The sequence below is a fragment of the Columba livia genome, chromosome 13 (genome assembly GCF_036013475.1).
Source record: "Columba livia isolate bColLiv1 breed racing homer chromosome 13, bColLiv1.pat.W.v2, whole genome shotgun sequence".
Lineage (NCBI taxonomy): Eukaryota > Metazoa > Chordata > Aves > Columbiformes > Columbidae > Columba > Columba livia.
The window spans coordinates 3990667-4014953 of NC_088614.1; the positions used below are offsets into that span (position 1 = coordinate 3990667).

At 41.8% G+C, this 24287-nt stretch overlaps 1 long non-coding RNA gene across 3 annotated transcripts in view; it reads left to right on the top strand.

Moving 5' to 3' along the window:
• The window catches only part of LOC110360337 (uncharacterized), a 46122-nt gene that overhangs the window by 11945 nt on the left and 9890 nt on the right, over positions 1–24287 (top strand). Inside the window, exons 2-4 of one of the 3 annotated variants that reach the window (XR_010465897.1) lie at positions 18896–19086; positions 19182–19862; positions 22362–22479. This is a non-coding gene — a long non-coding RNA (uncharacterized LOC110360337). The remainder of the gene's footprint in view (positions 1–18895; positions 19087–19181; positions 19863–22361; positions 22480–24287) is intronic. The other 2 variants (XR_010465899.1, XR_010465898.1) reach the window with 2 other exon arrangements.

Here is a 24287-nt window from a genome sequence, read left to right on the forward strand (position 1 = left end):
AATAGCTCCTTCCAGATCATGATGTGCTAGCAATGTTGGGGAAGCAATAACATGGGACTGGCCCAAGTTAATGATATATATTAAAGGAGATTAGGCAGATATCAAGAACATGTTTAGTAAAGCATCTATTGTCTGCATCTGTCACCACAACATTCTGGCAAGTGTTGGGAAATATGGAAAGTGTGAAGTAGGAGGATAAAAACTTGATCTGCATTTGTTGACTGCTTGTTGACAGCAACTGAGCAAGACGTTTGCAGAATGCTTTAGAAGTTCTTTAATTAATTGTTGAGATTGTTTATACACAACCTACAAAACCTATTCTGGCTACTAAATCTCCCCCTGTACCCCACTCTAGTGAGACCCTGCCTAGAGTATTGTGTTCAGCTCTGAGGCACCCAACAGAAGAAGGACATGGACATGTTGGAACCCATCCAGAGGAGGGCAATGAAGATGATCAGAGGGCTGGAGCACCTCTCCTATGAAGACGGGCTGAGAGAGTTAGGGTTGTTCAGCCTGGAGAAGAGATGGCTCTGGGGAGACCTTATAGCAACCTCCAGTACACAAAGGGACATACCGGAAAGCTGGAGAGGGGCTTTTTACAAGGGCATGTAGTGATAGGACAAGGGGTGATGGCTTTAAACTGGAAAAGGGGAGATTTAGGTTATATATAAGGAAGAAATTCCTCCCCATGAGGGTGGTGCATTATGGCCCAGGCTGTCCAGAGCAGCTGTGGATGCCCCATCCCTGGAGTGTTCAAGGGCAGGTTGGACAGGGCTCTGAGCAACCTGGGCTGGTGGAAGGTGTCCCTGCCCATGGCAGGGGGGTGGAACTAGATGAATTTTAAGGTCCTTTCCAATCCAAAAAATTCTATGATTCTGTTATTCTGATCATGTGTCTGGCTGCCAGAGTGAGGAAGGATGTCACAAGGAAGGGATGTGTTTGTGTGCATCTGTGAGTGTGCATGTGAAGAGAAAGCAGCCAAGGTGCATAGTTTTAAAGCCTGATCCTGAAATAATTTAGGCTACAGAATGACCTTTGCAAAGGAAATAGAGGTTGACTCTTGATGACGGCAGGAGAAGAGCAGCTGTCTCAGATTGAGGCACCTATGGTGCCGTGAGTGAGGCTGGAAATCAGTGTCCTGATGAGCACATTGCACCCAAGGTGAACAGTTACCCACCATTCAGCCACGTCCCTGCCAAAGCACTGCGGCAGATGGGACGCTTCCTTCCATAGACAGGCCCAGAACAGTATCTTCAGTTCAGATCTGATCCAAACTTTGCTAAAGTTTGTGGAAAGAAGCTAATCAGCCATGAATCAAGGGCTTCAGTGGCCATTTATTTGTCTAACATTTTGTGTTGTAATTAAGCTCCCATTTTTAAAACAAAATCTCCTCCCACCCACCAAATTGCCATCAGTCCCTCCAAAGGAGTGTGCTGCAGTTCAATGTAAATGGGGACAAGGTGAGGGTGTGGACGTGTGCCAATATAAATGCTCATTTTTACAAGCATGGTCCTGAATGAAGGATGGCGCTGTTTTGTAAGTTCTATGTTCTCTGGAACAGTTTTATAAGTTCTTTGTTCACTGTTACTGCTTAGGTTAAATTTTGAGAAGTTTCAGTTGTCCTGTCACTTTGTCACTCGCTTGTAAATCAAATGGACTGTTTTGCTGTTGGCTTTGTTGGGTGCTGGAACAAGCACAAACAAGAGCTTCTCTGCTGCTTTTCAAACTGTATTTCAGGCCTGAAAAGGTGGCAGTTGTGTCATGATTTACAACTCCTACTTGGTGTTTTTAATTGGGAATTTACACGACAATTTGTGGCTACATGATTATGTTAAGATTATCTTATAAAAGATCTAGGACATTTGTTTGTGAAACCCCGGGGGCACATACCAACCTCCTTAGTTATCTAACCAACTGTTGTGCTCCTGGGTTAAAGGAGTGGGGCCTTCAGAAGTGGTTTGATCTTCCTCTGGAAGGTTAAAGGTCAAATGACTCATAAATGAAGAAAGAGTGATTTAATCCAAGGAACCTGTGCTGTTATTGTAAAACAATATTCACCAGTGATGGTACACTGCTGTATAAATGACAAACTGCACAGCGATGGAAGTTGTTATTACATCACTGGCAACCTCACCTGCACTACATTTATGACTCCATAAACATACGCTTATTTAATAGCTGTGGGAACACCTATGGCCGTTCTGTGTTAAAGGTCAGGAGTCCTAAATTTCAGTTTGCATGTTAGTTTTCATGGGCGAGGTTCATAAAATGCGATGACTAGCATTAAGCCATCAGAACATAACCAAAATACAATGTTGAGGGAAACGTGTGCTAATGCAACCATTTGTACTGTGCCGTGTTTCCCTGAAGCGCTTGGGAGGATTGTTTGTTTGCTAAGTGTTGCTCTGAAAACAGATTTATATCACTTAGTCACAATTCTGTCTCCCTTTCAATAAGTCTGTAATTGTATCTGTTGCCAAAGTTGGACTCCAGCAGGGGTTTGCCTTCTAGGATATTTTTAAAGGGGGACAGTCAAGTCTAGCCTATTTCAGAACATGAATTAAAGGTAGCTGCACATACAGCAACTGCGCCTCAGTTCCTTTGCCAAACTAGATGATTAAAAATATTAATATTTATTCTTGAAGTTGCCATGTTAAACAACAGGCCAAATGGCTGACTAAGCAATGAGCTATGTATTGCCAAGTGCAAAAAACAAAGAAAAAATAAGGAGAAAATAGTGTGTATTAATGTAAATACTTTCCAACTGGGAGTGTGGCTTTATGTATATGGTGTCTCCTTGCAGTAGGTCCTCCACCGGAGGGTGTGGCCACCCTATAATGAATAAGAAATAACTGCTAATGGAATAATTCTTTTTCACACTTTGAAGCATTTGAACAGCTAAACCAAATATCTGCTTGGAGATTAAATTGCATACATGCTGTTGGAGAACAGGAATCTCCCTCTGGTTTGTGCAACATTGTTCTCAGCTCCTTTTCTGTGGCATTGTCTAACTCATGCCACACATGAATATCCAAGCGCTCCTTTACATTCTCCACCCATGTTATTGCTTCAGGTGTTGTACTGTTGCTCAGTGAATGGTAGCAGATTTTTAACAAATTTGCAACAGCACTCTGGACTACTGAAAGGATTATGACTAAACCAATAAATTACTATTGTCTGATTTCATCACATGACAGATTCCCATAACCCAGTCCAGTGTGGCTGAAGGTTTTATGCTGATAAAGATTACTGGGTTTACTTACATTTTAGAAACACTATTGTTCCAGTAGATTCATAAACAATTGTTAGTAAAAGATCAAACAGAGATAATTACTGTTTTGTTTTGTTGTTTTTTTTTTTTTTTTTCACTTTTGGAACACAGATGAGATGATTAGAAAAATCCCAAAAGATATGAAGCAATAACGAAGCTTCTCTTAAGCAATGTCAAACATATCTTTCTTGTTTAACAGCATTTTGTATCTCCATCAATAATCTTGCCAATGGTCATATAATTAACTATGGTAATAATGCTTCTTATAGTCCTTTTATTACTGTTATTGCTGTGAACCTACTTACGAGCCATCCACTGTAATTAGTAATTAATATGATGATTGTGTTGCCCTATGCAAACGTGAGATGGAGCATGTTGATTAAACCACACTAGCCTGGCTCTCTGCTCCGCACATGGTGCTGCCTTGTGCTCCAGTTCACCCTCCTTGCCCCGGGCTGGGTCTCCCAGCCCCAAGCTGCCTTCCTGGGGGCAGGGACAGGGGACAGAACACCCTGTGTGTCACCTCGCCTGGCTGCTGGCAGCCCCTTTGCTGTGAGAGCATCTCCTGGTGCCGATGCCATCTTGTTGCATGCACAGAAAGAGGGAATATGCAAGGCTGGCTGACTGGGACAGCAGGTACCCCTGTGAAAAACATTGTTGATTATGAAGTATTTCTACTCCAGTTTGGTGTTTGACATGGAAGCCACTTTCTAGACATTGCCTTTGATTCTCTCTTCTTTAAATCCCCAAATTATCCTCATCTATTCACTCTTGTTTATTTTGGCAATCTCAAAAAAACAGCCTTTGCCAGCATCCCACGTCCCACATTTTTTTTTTTCTTAGAATAGGAAACAAATCTGTTAGTATTTATTGGCAAGTGGTGATGTTCTTGTGGTAATCATTGTGATGAGCACAGAGAGGGAGAGGTGAAGAGAATTGAGAATTACCACTTGAAAGCAATCCCTTTTTTAAAAAAAAAAAATAATTACTACTGGTAGCCTGTTAGTACTAGAACAGTCAGCATTTTTTTGGCAGGGGGTACACAGTAATGGAAAAGAAAATGTAAAATATCTTTTGAAGAGCCATTACAAGCCATGACTTAGGCACCTGAACCTCAGAAATCCAGTCTTACCTTGGCTTCATCATATTGCTGTTCTCAATTCAACAGTAGGTACCGATCTCTCTCAACGTGCATTGTAACTACGCTCCTTGTTTTACAGCACAGTTGAAGGTTTCTGAAATTCTCCATTAGAAAATGATGTGCTTGTGTGATCCTGGCATAGTTTTTATCCTTCTCCGAACAGGAGTTAGAGCAGGGAATTCAGCAAGCAGACACAGAAGCTGTCCAGAGTCCAGTAGACTGTGAGGTGGCTCTAAGCTCTTATAATGCAGGAAAGTGGTATTAACTCGATGAGTGGAAAAATTAGCTTTTAATGTTTTGTAATCACATGTCAGTGTAAAAGTTGAAGGCGCAAGTCATGATGGTTTAGGGGAGATAGTGCTATTCAGAGCTAAAATTCGTACAAAAAGCAAAAATATTTTTCCATCCACAACATGGAGCCTAAAACTGCCTAATCCCTGCTCCACAAAAAACACCAAAAAATACCTGTCAAAAGTCTATCCTTCTGTATAAAGCTGGAGATATTTGACACTTTCTAAGTGTCCCTGAATTATCTGTCTTAGCAACATCCACCTCTGCTGAGTTGTGCAAATACAGCAAAAGGTAGGGTTCTGGTGAAACCAGTATTTACACACTATCTCAATGTTGGAAGTAATTAATCTTCAGCTGTATGAGGCTCTTTGTGATGTAAAGCAAGTGCTGACACTTTTGTGTAAACATGAAGATTAGCATATTTACAAACTGGTAGATGTTACTTTGATCAGTGGCGGCTTGTGCTGGAAAGGCATGCTGGCATGCGGGTTTGCTCTTCATGTGACAAAGGCGTCTAATCCTTTTACACTATTCTCAGATCCATATTTAGAATTCTGACTTGTGTTTTCTATATCCACTTGAGCTCACTGTTTGGTTTGTTTAGCAGTTTTCATCCACTCTTTATACTCACTAGTGAGTCATTCCAGCTTGTTTTCTTTGCAAAGCAAGCAGTAAAATTCCAAAGTAGTAAATGACCTGGGTGAAAACCCCTTAAACTCCTTTCGATTTAATTACTAAAACAAATTGGAACCACTTGCAGTCAGGCTTTTTGATGGTCTGTATAAAGATCTTCACTGTTTTCCTTCTTGCTTTTAAGTAAGTTAGTGTGAAAATTAGCCAGCCCAGCTCCAGCCCACTTGTAATGTTATTGCATTAAGACTTTTGTTTCTGTGTGTGTTTAAACTCACCTGGAAGACTCTGAAAGAGGCATCCTAGATGCTTGGTTTTGTTCACTGTAATTTAATGGTAAACTGTAAACAATACATAATTCATTTTAGTGCAAATTATAGCCTTACATACTCCAAACTGGTTAGCGACAGGGGATCTTGTGGTGACAAGATAATGACCTGAGCAGGTTGGAACAGGCTGGGTCTTATCTTTAAGAAGGATGAAATGATGTTATGACATTGTCAGCATATTGTCTAACATGCTAGGATGCTCACAGCTCATTACTTGTGTGCAACCCATGTGCCTGAGTAAACGATTGCAAGCTTGGCCCTTCTAGGTGTACACAGGCAAGACGGGACATGCCACCAGGAGAGACGTGCAGTTGAGGTGGGCCCGCACCTGCTTGCGGAGGAAAGCTGAGACTGAATCTGTTTTGTGGGTGCCGTACCACTGCTGTTCTCAACACTGGTGCCTTCGTTCGAACACTTAAAGCAAATTTGCCTAGCTTACCCATGGTCATTGGAGATGGGAGACACAAATCTGCTGGGCCTTGGAAGCCTTCCTGGATCTTTGCCTCCATCCCCAGTCACACCTGTTCGCTTGTCAAAGATGAGGAAATGCCTTCTCACCAACCTACTGTCTTCTCGAAGGTGTGAGGTTAAGCCTAGACTCTTTAGGCACTTAACCTGGCTCCTATCCACACACTAAAACCTCTGATTGGATTGTAGGGCTCTGACTCAGTTTCCATTTGGCAACAGCTTCCAGTGATAAACACACAATTCGGAGACGCAGCTGCCACCCAGCTCTTTGTCCTTTTGGCACAACTGGAAAGGCTACTCCAGCATTTTCCCAGTGGTTTAAGCTAATATGCTGGTCTGTAAAGTCTTGATGCTGAGAGCATCCTGTTCCACCCCACAGCACAGAGGTGTAACTGCTGCTGTGGGGTGCAGCAGGCACCAGGTGGTGGCAACAGCTTTGGCGAGTTTGGCTACAACCCTCACTGGCTGTTGTCTGCCTTGCCCAGAGCCACAGGCTGTCCCTGCAAAATGAAAAGAAATATAAATCCCGACCACCTTTCTAGTGACTTTCAAATGGATCAGAGTGATATATAATTTCCTATACTGAAGGACCCCAGCAGCCAAGCAGGACATCTCTGCTCACAAGGTTAGCCTGAGGCTCTTCAGTGGGATATTACACATTGTAGTTTGGTAAGAAACAGCTGTGAATAACACATAAGAAAGGCATGTAATGATGTCTTGTGTCCCACATCCATTTTTCTAGGGCCAGTGTCCCAGGTGCAGTCTGCAGTCACAAACGTAGGGAAAACTCAGTTGCATGGGGCTTCCTGCTTTGTATCTAACAAACAAACAATAGAGACAGGACCTGTGTTTTGATTTCTTGTTGAGCAAAGTAAGCAGGTGAAGAGCTCAGAAAAATGATATACTTTTCCTGCGTTACTTGCAGAGCGTCACATGTATGTTAGATCTATTACTGATTAAAACTCTTGTTAAACCAAGGATCAAAAAGAAAGCTCGACACCTCATTTAGCTCTTTTCATGACTGGATTAGCCTAAATAGAACAACTTGTCTGTATGGGAACAGCACAGACACTTAATTTTAAAAAATATTTTCCTATCTAGGTAGAGAAACTGTGAATAGAGTATATAAGTAAGGAGGAGGAAAATGTTTTATTTGATTGCAGGGATGAAAAATGAAAAATTATTTGGTTAAATCTTGACCCCATCAAAGTCAACAGAAGTTTTTCCATCCATTTCAGTGAACCCTACTGTATTTTCTATCAATATTTAAGGGAAACAAACTCCCAGCTTCTGCAGGTTATATTGTTACTTAAAATGGAATAGCTAGTTGCACATATATTAACTAAGATAGTGTATTAACTGAGGTCTTCCTAAGTATATGTTAATCTCTGCGGTTTACCAAAAACTTTCTATATGTCTGATTGCTTTTAATTTAATAAACATACTAGAAGACATGTTGTTAATGTGCTATACAAAATGGGATTTTGGTAGTTTTACTCTCAATGCCATTATTTGTGTCTCGTTTTTTCCATGTTGAAAGTGCTCAGCACTTCTGCTGCTTAAATGCAGAAGCAGATGGGGAACACTTTGCAGCCAATGCTGGAATGTAAACCTGGATCCTTCAGGCTTTTGGTCTGATTCCCTCCTGTTTCTCCTGTGTGTTGCTAAATATGGACAATGGAAGAGCCCAACTCCAAGTTGCCGAGCGTGGGCTGTTTTGCAGGCCAGACCCAAAATGCATTAATGTGACCACAAGGAAGCAAGGTGGGCTTGGACCCTTGGGATTATAGCTTGACTGGGGGCTGAGAGCACAGAGGAAATTTCAACAAAAGCTGCAAAAGGGGAATAGAGTCTCAGGGCTACAGTGAGGCTGGGAAGCAGCAATAGTCCAGGATCACAGGATTTGGGGCTGGCAAGCTGATTATTCAGCTCTTTAACACTCAGAGCCCAACCATGAACATCATATGAACTTTGATGTTTTTAATGTTGTCCATGGCTGTGCTGTAGTAGACAGGATTGACCCTTTTATGCTCTTACTGTTGTTTTTTTTGTTGCTGTTGTGTGTGGTTTGGTTTTTTATTTTTTTTTTTTTCTGACAGTTTTATGGGTATAAATAGATAAAAATCTTCATTTTAGGAGAAGCGTGTATTTAGGAATTTTAGGATGCTAATTTCATGTTGCCCTAGAGCATTTTCTGCAAATGTTAACATGCACATACTATTTCTGATGATTAAAGCAGAGTATTTTGGCTTTAAAGTGGCATCTTCTGAATAAATCTGTCTCCAAATGATTTATGCATGCCATTAGGATTTAGTGCTGGTAGTTGTCCTGGGAAGCCTGATCTGGTCTTTCAAGAGTCGCCTTAGCTTTATCAGCCCATTTACATGTGGTCATATTTCAACCTCCAGGAGCTTTAAAATGTTTAGTACACAGAACACAAATTTAGGTCTGTGTTTGTTTTTATTGGTGGAACCTCTTTCCTCTCTTCAACATTCTCAAATGTTCCCTGGTTTAAGTAGAGTTATCTAAGGTAATCCACTCTTGCCCTTACCAGGGATATTCCACTTTGTTCATAAGCACATAACATAACTCTAGTCCCCAGTGATTTCATTGTGAAATTAAAACCCAGACTCTCATCCAGATGTCTTAGAAGATAAGGGCAGGCCTAATCCGCATGTCACAGAGGACTTGAGGAGCAGGAATTCACCTATACATCATCACGTCGTTATTAGCCTGGACCATGGCGAGCCCAACACAAACATTTTCCACAGGGCTTGCATTCAGGCTTGGCAGTGTTAAGAAAATACCCTCCAGCAATGTGTTATTTTAGGCTGAAACAAAAGTAGACATGAATGGCAAGAGGAACAGAGAAGCATTGTTTTTGTTTTCAATGTGAACCCATAACTTGTGTTAAATGAAAATCTAACCAACTAAGATGTAAATACCATCGTGTTCAAATGAGATATCAAATATCAACACATTTATTTTGTGATGGAATACTGATGCTTGTCTTAGGCACTGTGGGAAGGGCAATTTAGATAGTAGAAGCCAAAAGCTTTATCTGATTAAAACTGATATGATGATTGATTTTGACAGAGAGAAATCACTTCCATTGCCAAAAAGAAGGCAACAAAAACATCATGCATTTGTCATTAATATGAACGGTGGCATTGAAATTAGAAAAAAAGTGGGCCTGTGAGAGAGGCTAATTTTGATTTTGCCTCTCTTTTTTGCAGTCCTGCCACAGAAGTCACCCCCAAAGCTGCCATAATTATTTTATAAAATCTATGGAAAAGCTTTAGGGCAGGGACTGGAACCCACCTCTCCAGGAGGTGGCCTGGCCTGCACAGCCACCCGTTTCTGTCTGTTCCTGCCTTTGCTCACTGCTTCTCCATCTTGCCCTGGGAGCACTCCCAAAAGTGTGTAGATAGATGAGACTGAGTTTATGACTAAGTGTTAAGGCTGGGAGTTACTGGCTTGGACTCAGCTCCTGCCTGTGCCACAGATGTTCTGCATGGCCTTGGCATGATCTGGTTTTGACAAAATTAATCTCTGTGCCTGGAGACAAACAAGGTTTTATGCACCTCTTGAGCATTATACACGTTTATTTAGAAGACTCTAATGGCTTGTGAGCTTTGTGGTGTCCTTCAGCAGGGGGCTGAACCTCCTGTTTGTAGTCGGTGCCTCAGTGCTCCCTCCCGCCAAGCAGGGAAACTGCAAGGTTAATCACAGTAACATTTGTGAAATACTGCTGTAATGTAAGGGACACATAAGAGTACGTCTATTAGAAGGAAAGCAATCAGATTTTGAATGAAGTCCCCACAGTTTATGCACTTACTGAATAGTCTGAGTCTCACAAGCGTGAAAAAGTGCCTTGGAAAAATCTTCAGAAACAAAGAATAAAATTCATTAACAAATTCTGAGGGGGGCGGTTGTTGTTGTTATTTGTGTGTGTGTTCTTAAATTTTATTTTATTTATTTATTTTTATTTTTAAAAATACGAATATCATATGTAAATTCATACAAAGGTATTTATGAAAATCAAGACTAGAAGAACGAGGTCCAGTAAAATGGCAGGACAGAGAAATACTTTTTAAACTGGAATGTGGGTTTGATTTTTTTTTTTTTGTTTTCGGAGGTGATCCAGGTTACCCTAACAGAAAGCAGAGACACGTTTCAGCTGGGGTCTCTTTGTGCGCAATGAAATGGCAAAGCAGTTCAAGACCAGTTCATCTGTGTGAAAATATGACCCTGTGTGAGTCTGGAGGTCAATGAAACCACTGTGGATCTGCTCAGGGCATGCTGGTCACTGCTTTGGGGTCACTTTGATTTATGTGCTTGGATTTTCCACTTCCAGAAGAATAAAATATGGGTGACTGTCTCTTAGTTGACTCTCATTTGTTGTTGTAGGCATGCATTCTTTTCAGAAAGATGCACTACGTGAAAAAGTCTGATAAATTAAATGTAAGGATATAAAGTGACACTTTTATGGAAGATGTACATATTCACAGGCATAATTAGAAAAAACCCTGAAAACCGTGGCTGTTTTCTGACTTCTTTTAAATGGTCTATGAACTTGCCATCTCTCTCTGGTACTTAAATGTCTCCTTATCGTGGTTTGATTGTTTCACAGTCCCCCTCTCTTGAGGGAGATGGGACAAAATATTGTCTCATACAAAAAAATTTATTCCCTTGATCACTTCACATAATTCATTTTAGTGGAATTAACACAGGGGATATCTGAGTCAATATACCTGGACATATTTCTTTTTCTGGTTTTCTGCCATACTGCAAACCTCAACACTTCTGGCTCCCGTGTCACTTGTTCCAGTGATGAAAACAGTCTTTCCCTAGGATAATTGTTATTCTAAGTACTTCTATCAATCAAGAATCCTTAATTTGTCTTATAGGACTCCTTAACTACTTCAAACATTCAGAAAAACTCTTCGTGAAGGTCACTGCCACCTGCTTTTCATGTGATTGCTGAGAGTTAGGAGTAGGCACCTGTGAGAACATGTAGATCAGAGGTCAAGAACCACCGTTCGCACAGTGAATTGGAAGGTACATTTTTATTAATGTGGATGAAATTTTGCCTTGTTCTTTCTCTACCCTCTGATTAAGTACATTTAAAATGTACCTGTGCCTTGACTTGTTTCACCTCACAAGTGTTAGTTAAGCTAATTTTGTGTCTACAAGGGGAAAATATGTGTTATCTAAAGAGGGTGGGAAGAACAGGGGTAAATGCTATGGAAGTGTAACATAGTCCTTTGTTATTAACACCTTACTTCAGGTGAGCTACTTAGTCAAGGTTGTATATGTAGAAATGTTCAGAAGGCATGAATGAGTGGTTAAAAAATATGGAAAGTAATTTCGTTAGGATATATACACACCAATTTCACTGACACTTCCATTATTCAACCTAAATATTACAGAATTTGAACGTGAACAACACACCTATGACTGTACTGTAACTTCACCATTGTACTTTGAGTACCATTTGTTAGGGAGTTTTACAGAAACCCCAGAACATTGGCTTTTGTATGGCCTGTGAACAAAACACGGGGCTGGAGAGGCCACAACTCTGCCATGTTCAACATGCTTCTCAGAGCTTCTTCCTTAGAATAACTGCTTCACAAGGCTTCTCCTTCGAGATATCCTTAAGGCTGTTTAATAACCTTTTAGTTGTCATTTCTGTCAGCACTCAGCGCTGTGAAGAGTTGCTGAACTAAACCGTATTAGCAGGTCTTTAAAATTATTTGTAAATGTTGGGATACTCAGAACATCATTGCACTGGTACGTTGCCTTTGGTGCCTGAGGGGAGCAGGAATTATATCTTATCTGCAGGAATAGCACTGAGGAGCCGGACGGTCTTATGAGATGCTGTGGTGCTCAACCCACTTCCAATCCCATCACTGGGATTGTCAGGGTACAATTTATATCAGTGAGCAGAATGGACATATCCTCTAACATTAGAGTTTCGCATGAATCTAATGCATGGGAAATGGATTTTTTTTTTCTTAAATGGATAAAAATATCTTCACATCTGAAACCTTAAACTGATGACATTTCAGAATTCCACTTGGAGAGATGGAAAAACAGATGATCTGTGTTTTTAAAAACTCTTCCTGATAGCTGGTGCTTCTTGCCAGTGCAGTTTGTTGAAGTATTACTGACACAAAGCATTTCAAACTTTTGACTGTATATCTGACTGCAGTAAGGTTTGCCTGTAATTGCCTGTATTTAACTAAAGAACACTACTGTTTTCTGAAACCTATTAGTCCAGGATTGTCAGGACTGGAACCTAAGTTCCTAGAATTTCAAAGAAGTGGTCCAGTTTTCAAAAGTGCTGAGCAACCTCTGCATGCCATGGAAATTGTCTAGGGTTTAAAGCTCTGGGAAAAGGTCAGGCTGGTTGCTTTGTAACCTAAATTTAAGCTCCTATGTACTAAAAATGCCAAGGAAGAAATATCCCATGTCATAATCCAGTTCTTTAAAAAGAATACTTTTAACAAGAATACTTTTAACAACTGCTTAATTGAAAGCAAAGCTTATTTTCAATATGATAGGAACATATTTATGTTTGTGGTTATGCCGTCTGTGTAATTTCCAGCTTAAAAGGATGTCAATTACTGTGTAACTCTACTGGCCGGTAAGCCGTTTACACTGGCTCCTAAAGTAGAAAACAAAATTTGTTTTGATCTTTATAGCTATATATCTATTTCTCTACTGTCTCTGTGCTGCTGCTGTCATGAAACACTCTCAGCTCCTCTGTGCCAGGGAGGCTGTGGGGAGCTCCCATCTGACTGCAGTGTGAGAAACTCTCAATGCTGTTGCCTGTGATAGAGCCTTAAAACTAAGGTCATTATCTCAGCAAAGAGCGTTAATGACAGAGGCTGTACCCAAGACTGCAGCTCCTAATTCATTCCGGGCTGAGTGTGAAGGCTTCCTAACCATCATGGGACTGAAACTTGGCCTCGCTTCTGATCGGGGCTTTCCCATGGTGTTCGGAGGGAGATAATCACCACTGGATGGTGTGTCCTGACATGGTGTGGAGAGCGTGAGCTGAGCTGGAGCACTGGAACCAGGAGAAGGGCAGCAACCTGGAGGATACGGTGTGTGGGAGAGGGAGTGGAGACAAAGAGAATCACTTATCCATGCAAACTCTGCCTAAAAAGGGGTCCCGTGAGTGGCAAAAGGGAGCTTAGATTTTAACTCTGTGTTTGCTCGTGTATGCATTTGTTTATCATGGGAAACATGGTAGAGGATGATGGTTTGTTCTCAGGGTAATTACAGTTATAGTCAGAATCAGAGTATAATTTGGATTGGAAGGAGCCTCTGGAGATCCTGAGTCTCTTGGAGCAGAAAGGGACGTCAGACCAGGTTCCTTAGGGCTTGATCGAGCGGGGCCGTGGAAACCTCCACAGATGGGGACTTCCCAGCCGCTCGGGGACTTTGTGAATGGCCCCAGGGGAAAAGTTTATTCTAGTGGCAGCCCTGGGGATGAGGGGCATGTCCTGCTGGCCACGCTGTCCTCAGCCAGCACCAGCGCTCCCCAGTTCCTCTGCCTGTTTCCAGCTAAGAGCCAGCCCTGCTCGGCTGGTGCAGTTACTGCCACAGGGCAAGTACTGACTGTACAGCCAGAATTCTCAGGAACAGCGTATGCCTTTCATTTTTCCCTTCTTTTTCATGAAATTGTTAATAAAGTCATTAAGACACCAGAATAAAATTTATTTGGGGGGATAGGTCCACATGCACTGAGGTGCATTTTCAAAATCACACAAGCTCAAGTTAACTTTCCATTTTGGTGTCTTACACTCTGATTTCCCAGTGTGCTCGCTTCTGCGCTGTGTTAGTATGACTGCACTTAGAGATCATCAAACCCCTTTTTTTAAAAAAATAAATGGAATAACACTGGCATCTCAACTGACATTTCCTCTCTAAATAAAGACACAGGTCTCCTGTTTCAAGGGCTTTGAGTAAACTGCTACAGGCCAATAATAGCTGCTGTGATTTTGTAGCTGGGGAAAATTTCACTCATCGCAGCAGTGTGACCCCAGTGAAATCAATGATGCTGCTCCAGTGTAGAAAAGAAGTTTGTCCCAGTGATTTTAAAATGCCCAACACGTGTCTCTGTGCGGCTGGCGGCTGACCTGGCCAGCTTTCTGAAGAAAGCTTCTGGTGTTTCCTGGCTCTCTTCAGGAAAGGAACTATAATAAACAGCACGGGTTCCTGAAAATTGTTCAAAGGAAATATAGAGACTGATATGAATTAAAAAAAAAAAAAAAGTTTTAAAATGAAAGGCAGAGAGACCAAGACTGCTGATCCAACTGCTCTGGCTGCTCTGTGGATTTTATTGCACAAGTTAAAGGTGTGTTCCTTTTCTTTTTGTGGTGCAGGTTCTGTCGGTAAGGAAACCAACACACAATCCTGGTGAAGTTATAAGCAGGGCATGGCTATTCAGCAATGCTCTCCTCCCAAGCAGAATGTACTTGCCTGGCCTATATTTACCCGTAAGAAACGTTGCTGAATTCTCTGAATCAGCAGGAGACGTGTCTCACCGAGGCCAGGACTGAGGAGCACCAGTCGGCCCCTGGCTCTGCACGGCTGCCGGGGCTGGCGCTCTGTCCCCTGGGGTCGCTTCTCATCAAGTTTTCATGACACCTCCCACCTCTGTGGCACAGCTGCCCTGTCCTCTTTACTTGTGCCTTGCAGAATTGTTGAGTTTACCCATTCAAACTCTCTGTATTTGACGTTTTCTACAAACTTCCCAGCTCCTGGAGTCGTATGAGAAGCTTAGCTATTGCTCAAAGTTTTTAGGCTTCATAGGAACAGAAAAAAGCTGCTAAGCATGAATTTCCAATGCAAACTTCACAAACAAATAAAACAAACCTTTACATTCATTGAACTTTAACATCTTTGGGTTTTCTAGGGCATCGTTTCTGACTTGTGACTATTTGAGGCTGGTAGCACTGCTCCTGACTCTTTGTGCATTCAGGCTGCATTTATGTTGCTTGGTTTGACATATTCCTGGGAGACTCCCACTCTCTGTGCATTTAGCTACAGCCTGGGCAAAGCAAGAGAATCTATTTTTCAGTTCATGTTTTTTCTTTCCCCTTACTTTAGCCTCAACCTTTCTATCTTTTAGCATACTAATTTGTCTGTTATTCTGAAAAACACATTTGCTGCTGAGTATAATTACTGTTGATACGTTGTGCAGACCACTCAATAAGGTTTTATAATTTAACACGGGATGGACTGGAGGGATACTTTGACAGTAACAGGTAAAGCATTAGAAGGAAAATAGATCATGCAATAATTTTGAACCTGCATGACATTTTGTGAATGTTTACTTTGCATATGTCTTCTTTTTTTCTTAAGTTATCCTCTGATGTCACACATATGTTGCCTCCTCTTGAAAACAGAGGAGGAATTTAAAACTCTCTGTGAACTTTAAAAATGAAAAAGTTTTTTATGTCTATCATGACAAACCTTGGTTAGAGCTGTTATGGAAAGTAACAGGCAACTGAGGTTGACATCTGCAGGCCAGTGATGTCAGATCCTACTAGATGATCATCAGTCTTGTCTGAGGACACAGTTTTACAGACTCAAAGTTTTTGTTTCTGATTAATACAAAGATATGTACTGATTTCTGGATCTTGGCCAAAGACTCTGAACTCTTGTAAATTATATTTTACAAGTTTTCTAAAAGAGAAAAGACAAGAACTGTTTTCTCCAACCAGGTAAATGTGTGACTATAGTAGTAGTAGAAGGATCCTTGAAGTGTTTTCTTTCACATGCATAGAAGTCTCTTAAGTATAAGGTACCAAAGAACCACACCCAAGAAGATCTAAGGTGATTTTGTTTTTTGTGGTATGCTGGAATTTTTTTTTGTTTCAGGAGTGTTTGTCTAATAGGGCATGGTTGAAATGACCCTCTTAAAATCTGCTGTTAAAACTTGAAATGACACAAGCCTGAATCATGCAAGCAAAAGGGCACTACCTTGGATTTATGTGCTTGGCACAGGCAGAACACCCAGAAAATGGAGTTTTTATCAGTAGAAATGCTCCCAAATTCTACAGGTGTGCTGCTGCAGACCACAGTCTGAACACGTCTCCCTACTTTCCCACCAGACAGTAGACTCATATTGGAACGTGTCCAGTGCTTTAATGAATTACAAACCTGTAACATATTTCTTTCCCTCTGCCTGTGGTAACTGCTCTTTAACCTGGCAGCGAGATTGGGTACGAACAGGCACTTGAGTCTGACTCATGGGGAAATGTGTGGAAATGGGGGCAGTGCCATGGAGATGGGTCACTACACCTTGGTCCCATACTTGAACGTGGCACCCAAGGATGAAGAGAACCCTCATGTCCGTGCTCAAGGCCAAGCAGATGTGCAGGAGCTTCTTGGAAGAGCAGGTGGCTGACAGTGACCCAGCAGGGCAGGGGAGGCACCGCTGGGTCCCCCCAACACAGAGAGAGTGGGGCCAAGCAACACATACGCCCTTGTCATCTCCAGTTACTGCTGCTTCTGTGAGGCAGGAACCATCCACTGAAGCCAATGGCACCTCATTAATGTTAAACTGATGTGAATAAAAGGCAACTGGGACATATATGCTTCCATACCGTTATACCACGAGGTCTGATTTGACTTTTGCTCACACCGGTTTGATATTGATACAGCTCCTCTGGCTTCCATGACATGAATCTGTATTTAACCTGGGTCAGCAAGATCTCAGTCACCTTCATTTACTTCAAAAATGTTTGCCTGGAGCTGTTGGGAATGGATGGGTCGGTAAAATAAGAAAAGAAGATGGGAGGTAAGAATAGGAAAGGGATCAAGAGACAGCTCAAAGATGGAGCTTTATATTTCTTGTCCTTTTTTTGCCTACAGTTTGTTGCCTTTGTCAGTGAAAAATGGGAGAGATGAAAGAAGGGAATGTCTCCTGAGTTAGTGGTTGTCTTCAGGCTGAGTGAAGCCCCGGGACAGAAGCATGTTAGTCCTCCCTTCTTCCCTCATTTCAGCTGTTCTGTGTGTCGGGGAAAAAATGAAAAAAGAAGAAAACAAAAAGCCAAAACCAAACACCTTCTCTTTTTTTTTTTTTTTTTTTTTCCAGTATAAAATAGGAAAGAACTACAAGGAAACGGAGCAGATTATTTTTTCCAGTTTGCCTTAGGGTTTCCTGGAATTTTTGCTACTGTACATTTATTTAAAGTAACCCTATCTGTTTAAATACATGCTGATCTTTGGTTGCTCTGAGATCAGAATCGGCCCAGAAGAATGCCTTTTGCTTGCAGTCATTTTTGTATTGTCAGCTCTTCCTCCTCGCCCCCCGCCACGCTGACCTCTGTTGTATCAGGTGACGGTAGGATAAACCGCAACATATGTGGTCCTGGGCACAACGCAAGTCCTGATCCAACCCCATACTGAAAATGGGATCTGTTGTCAATCTCCTCAGGGATGATGAAGCAATCTGTTTCCAAATGAAGGTAGATGTAAAATAAATTCTTTGACTGCTATTTTATTTTTCTTGGCGTTAACCAGACAGCATTACCGTTTTGTGGCTTTGTCACCGCCAACTACGAACTAAAATAACATCATCTGCTGCAAAGTGTCGTGATCCAGATCTCCTGTGCCTCTTCACAATGACGCTGTGAATAAATAAAGTCAACTCCAATGATTCATTAATATGCATTTAACAGGACTTCAAAAAGTTATGTCAGGCACTTAGAGAGTATCTTTGGAAATAAAGAATCAATCCTGCAGCGTCTAACCGGCATGAACTGCCTCCTTAATTTTGCTGTAAAAATACATGCAGCCAAGGGTTTGCTAGAGCTCTGGAAAGCTTTTTATTGTATGCACTATTTAAATCTTCTGTGCAATTGTCATCATTATGTATCCGAAATGAAAACAACTGAAATTTATTGTTTAATCCTCCAACCAAGCAATTGCACAGCAAATGGAATTAATAGAGATTTTTTTTTTTTTTTGGCTGTCTCAATTTCACAATAAACATGTTTTTATTTGAGCAATGTATGTATAATGAAAATATTTGGAGGAAAAATACATTATTCAAATGGACCAGCTTTGTTGTAAACCATTGTGCAATATTTTTTTTTCTTAAACATAGTTTATATCAGTATCATTTGTTAGAACTGGTAAAATACTGAAAGCTTTATAAAAGGTAAAATTATTTACTTTTTTGTTGTCTAGACTGTATGTAAGCCATTGCTAATTAATACTGCCCTTTCTGATGCCTTTGCAACCGGCATAAGTCAAACAAACCAATTTTAAAAGGTTTTTCAATGTAAACTTTTAACAGTGTAGCCTAAGGGCTTGCTAAACATGAAAGTACAATTTAGAAAACATAAGTTTTAACTAAGGTCAGGATATATCAGGCGATGATGGATGTACATATAAAACCATCTGACTGCGGAATGACAATGTTTTCTCCAAGACTAAGCAAAATGCTGGTGGCAGTGATAAGTAGAATGAAAAATAGCCTTGAATGAACTAGCCAGAAAGTTTGGGTTTGGGGTCTGGGTTGCTGGGTTTTGGGTTTGGTTTTGGTTTTGTTTTTTTGATGTAGTTTTGGTTTTCTTCAGACTTTTGCAAATCAGAGTTCCAGGGATGCTGCAAACAGTATAGTTTGAGTTATAGACATATCTTCTACAGCAGGTCCATGAGAAAGTCAGACTTTTTAGCATCATCTGCTGTCTTGGGTCTCAGGTAGAACTTACCCCTTTTCTTTCTTTCTTTTCCCAGTGCTAGAGCAGAGCGCTTCTGCCATGGGACTGCACCATGTGTCCTCTTCCACCGGCTGCTGTGGGTGACACAGCTTCTCTGGCTTTACATTTCCAGCTACCAAATGGAAAACACCATCACTCCATGGTGCAAAACACTGATCCCATATATCCTGATGTCACAGGTCTAAGTTTGTTCACCATTTTGGAAGGGTAAGGTTTGGGGAGATCTCTGTTTGAAGAGGTGGTGGCTGACTGTTCCATGCTGTCTTTAAGATTATTTGTCCTTACCGTCTGTCTTTCAACAGCTGGAAAGAAGCTGGCACAAGCTCACATCACGTGCTGTATCTAATTTGGCAGGAGCAGTCACATGTCCACAGTGTGATCTGTATCAGATTTGTATGGCTGAGTCATCTGGTATCAATTCCTGTGAAGGCTCCATCGCTGCAGACTCTCACATGTTCCTGGAGCCCCCACTCCCGTCTTTAACTCACTTATCGCAGTTCTGCCATAGCCCTGCTCCTCCGCCACCGCCCCAATTCACCCAACACCTCTTCTGTAGCTCAGGAACTTCTTTTCCCAAACACACAAGTCACCTCATCCTGGACTCAGCAGTCCAGTAAGTCACACAAGCTTTGTAAACAATTCCTGAACCTCTCATTCTTTGCTGTTGACAGCATAAGAAATCAAATGTTGTCGATACCTCCCTTCTTCTACTTTGAGAAGTCCATAACTTTGCCTCCCTTTTCCACAGCCTCTTGCGAAGAGGTCAGAGAAAATTGTTTCTTATCAAGCCGCTTCCTTCTCTTCTCATCTGAAAACCATTGTTCTGGTCATCACCACACCATCCTCTGTGTCTACGCCCGGCTCCTCCACCCGCAAGAGGTAATGAGCAACAGCCAAAGACATAACCATGTTTTCACAAAATGTGGATGGAAATTGGACATTGGAGCCAGGCCACCAGGTTATCAGCCAACCTCTCACTGAAGGTTGGTCATTTTGTTGAAGTAAAAACTAATTTTGCTGATGAAGTAAAGGCTAATTAGTTTTCTTTTTAATAAAAACAATGCCTTCTGTATTTATTAGAATTCCAACCTTGTTGATCAAATAGTGTACACAGTTGTTGGTGAAACCCAAAGGATGCTAAGGGGAAAAAAACAAAAAAGTAAAGCTTAGTTGGATTAAAAAAATTATAACTTCTGCTATTATACTTATTTGTTGTCTCTTCTTGTGAGTGGTCTTCCTTCCTTTTTTCTTGTCATCTATAATTACGTTGAAGGGATTAATAATCATACATTTTCTGCAGTGTCTCGCCTTGATGACAGGGCATCGTTTAATGAGAGCACAATCAGTGTCTTGGCTCCCTGGGAGAGCCAAGGCGGTGCTCACAGTGGAAATCATTGAAAATAAACATGTGGGAGCTTAAGCGCTCTTTAATAACTCCTTCTGCTTGTTTGGTTAGCAATTTTGATGACTTTTGTCCGTTGTGCCTGGCTCTGCTGCTGTAGAGACATGGTTATTTATGGTGCCAGAGGATGTTATGATCTCTTTATATAAACTAAGAGACAGAGGTAGAATATAGTAAATTCTGAGTCATAGTAAGTGTTTGAGTTTTGCAGCTTTAGGGCCAAACCCAAATGTTCACAATCAAGAAGCAGAGTGGATATTTTTCTCCCCAAGTTGTAAGTCATTAAGAAAAAACTGTTGATATCATTAGTATTAACCATTAGATGAAGAATTAGCCATAGGACTATAATAGAATTAGGATACTGATTAGGATACTGATATGCCAAGTACCTAGAAAAGCTCTGGATTTGTTACACAGGCACGCTTTGTCTGGTCTGCAGCTTTTATTTCTACTTAGATATTTAGATTATATTTGCTAATGGCAAGATGATGTTACAAAATGGCACTGCCCTTGTGTCAGAAGCAATTACTTGATTATTTCCTTCTCGGGGGTGCCATGGGTTGATGTCCTTGTATGGAGCTTGGGACCATTTGTGCCTGATCTGCAACAAAGGGTTTAAAAATGTCTCAGTTGGGTCAGATGAATCCTACTTGCAGCATTGCCCTCCTTGAGTGTTATGACTTTTGCAGGGCTCACGATGTTTTTTAGCAAGAACTTGGCTGCCTTTTGTCCCCCTGTGGTTACCTGGGCTACTTGTCCTGCCAGGGAACAGGGACAGTTTCCATGGGACCTCTGGGAAGGGCTCAGCCTCATCGCAACAGAGAGCACGAGCTCCAGCCCCACTTTTTCCGTTCTCTCCCCATCAGGAATCTGCAGCAGCTTTGCTTTGCCATATGTGAGGCTCAGCTGGGGCAGGGCAGGGAGCGAAAGTGTTAATCTCTTTGTGCCACCATTGAGCACCTTGTCTGGCCATCAGCCCTGTGCACTGGGGGGTCAGTGCAGGGACGGAGCTACCCTGCCACAAACCCTTGCTGTTGGTGAAGAGAAACATCATGATAAGTTAGGAGAGAGTGTGAGAATGCCAGTCGACATCTAGTCAGACAAATCCTTAGGGTTTGACCAATGCTGAGGGTACCAGTATTTATCCTGGGTGCTGGTCCAAGGCCCTGGAGCACCAGAACGTAACCAAAAGTTAGTGCTTTGGCCACAGCACAGCAACTGTCCGTTCTCAGCTGATTTTCAGGGGATTTGGACTCCAGTCCTGACACAGGCAGTGAATACACCACTGGTGGCAGCTTCCCCATGGGTGGCATCCTGTAAATGCATCACACTGCACAGTGTTCTCCAGACCTTATGACCGAGGGAAGCAGTTTTCCCTCAGACCTTCTTCAGATAACCAGCACATTGTCAGGCAGCCTGGAACGCACTCTATCCTCCTGCATTATAGGAGCGATTCAGATTTTTGCATAATATATAATTTGTAACTTATGTATTTGGCAATTTGGGAGACATTTGAGTAGGACACTTCCTTTTCTTGTTACTGCTAGTGCTTGAAATGATGAAAATTTATCCTTTCTCAAGTGAAATACATGGGGAAGGATAGCCAAGAGCTCAGCCTGTGGGTGGCAGATCTGTGGGGGCCAGCAGTGTGTTCAACAAAAGTATTTATTAATGTGGAACACAAGGGCAGGATTTTTTCTTTTTCTGCACTCACTTTATTTTTCACTGGCAGAAGCTGCCTTTGAAAGACAAGCATAGTATTTTTTTGAACAGACCCTTTTTCCCTTCAAAACCTTAATGTTCCAGGTGGGTCAGTTTATCTGGCTATTTTACATAGTTCCATGGGGCCTGCTGGGGAGGAGGAATGGTCTGAGATGGATTTTACTCCTGCCCTTCTTACCTCTTTTGTTTTAGGGCATTTCTTTAATATACCATTATTTATAGTTTCTCTAACATAATTTTTATTTACTATATATTGTACTTATATGATCAATCTACTAGCTAAAATATTATATAATTTTATTTATTCTCTAGTATAATGTATCTTATATTTAGAATTTTTATTTCCTTTTTTTTTCAGGTGGTTGGAAACTGTCGAAATGTGAAGAAATAACAAGAAACAAATATCTACAGGAGTCATTAGTCCATCAGTGACCTCATGCTCTTTTAACAAGACTTGGTGATTTCAGGCTAGCCAGGTTAGCTCCCCCCCAACATGTATGTACACACATGCAGAAGCATAATGGTGCCTCAAGTCAAAGAATCATAGAATAGTTTGAGTGGAAGGGACCTTCAAAGGTCATCCAGTGCCCCCCTGCCATAAGCAGGGACATCTTCACCAGCTCAGGTTGCTCAGAGCCCCGTCCAGCCTGGCCTGGATGTCTCCAGGGATGGGGCATCCACAGCTGGGCAACCTGGGCCAGTTCTTCAGCAGTAAAAAGAGTCCAGAAAGCTCCAATGTCTGGAGGCTGGAACCAAGACCTGACCATCACCGGTCCCAGTGCCATTCCTGTTTTGTAGCTCACTACATCAGCACACCTTTAGTCTACCAACACCCACATCTCAGGCCCCTCTGTCCTGACAGCCTCGGTGCTTTAACCCCACTTTTTATCTGCTCTGTGTCAGTGGTACTTGCACAACATCTGCTCTGAGATGCCTTGCAAGAAAATGTCCCGCGAATCACCGTGTGGTTTGCAGACTGAATTCCCTAATGATACTCTCATTAATCGTTCTCCCTGCCAAACGCTGTTTGCTTTTACTTTCAGGACTGTCTGGGTTAATGAGTACCTCCACTTGGAAATTATTTACATGAAATATTGTGCTCATGTCACTGCCGCAGACAGACCCGGTGAGAGGGAGAACCTGCCATGGATCCACAGAGCAGCTCAGCTGCGGTGAATGTCAGGGTGTCCCCACAGCAGCACATCCCTGCCCAGGAGCAAAGCTGCCGGGCAAAGTGGTTATGTCAGTTTCCCAGCAGCGCTGGTGCTCCTTTCCCATAATCCGGGCACACGAGGGGCTGAAGTCTTCAGGACAAACTAATTGCAAATTGATGTTATCCATACACTTGGGTCCAGAAAGAGATCTAATGGATTTTTCGTCTCTGAGGAGATATATCTGGATGTTACATGTGAGGGCATGATGACATTGGGCAAGACCAGTAGCAATGACCAGCAAAAGCAAATGCCAGACAGCAGTTCTCTCTGCACGATGCTTCAAGGGAGAGCCGCGAATTTCCATACCCTCCTGGCTGCCCTCCCTGAGGTGATAAGTACTTGAGTACTTCACAGCAAAAAAGTCCTGGGAAAAGCAGAATGATTTCTTGTGATAAAGGCTGGCTGCACAGTTTGGGAAGATGAGCTTGTCAGGGATGCTGCTGCACTCAGCCTGAACCTGTGGGAAGTGTGCCTGTTCCTAATAAATGTTGTGTGTATTTATGTGGCAGTCATTGTGCTTTGCAAGGAGGGAGTCACAGAAATAATTAGTTAAGAGCGTGAGGTTTTTGGCACAGATTCCCTTTCTCAAGTAGCTGTGATGTTCATATATAAGAAAAATTGATTTGGCATCTGGACAGGATTTCAGCACGCTCATGGTTATGGAAATCAGCTATGGGCATGGAGGAAATCTGTATATTGATTCATAAACTGACTTGATGACTTGTTCATGCTTTAATATTTTCATGGGCTTTTACCCAAAATAAAAATGTCAGGAGATACCACTTGACTGTGCTACAGCACTGTCTAAAATGGTGGGAAGGATGCAAGGAAGAAAGTGGATTTCCTATTAGACAGAAGTCTTTACTGTCTGTGCTAATTAATTTGTTCCTTGAAGAAGAGGGGTTTTTGTCATTGCCCTTGCTTATTGCATTAAAATGTGCACCTATCAAACACCCAGAGAAAAATGGGTTCCTAATAGAGACCCCCAGTTCCATGGACACTTCCTTTTGCAAGAGCTCAGGAAAGCCAGTGCTCTTTCTACCCACACAACCGTGTGCCAATACTGCTAG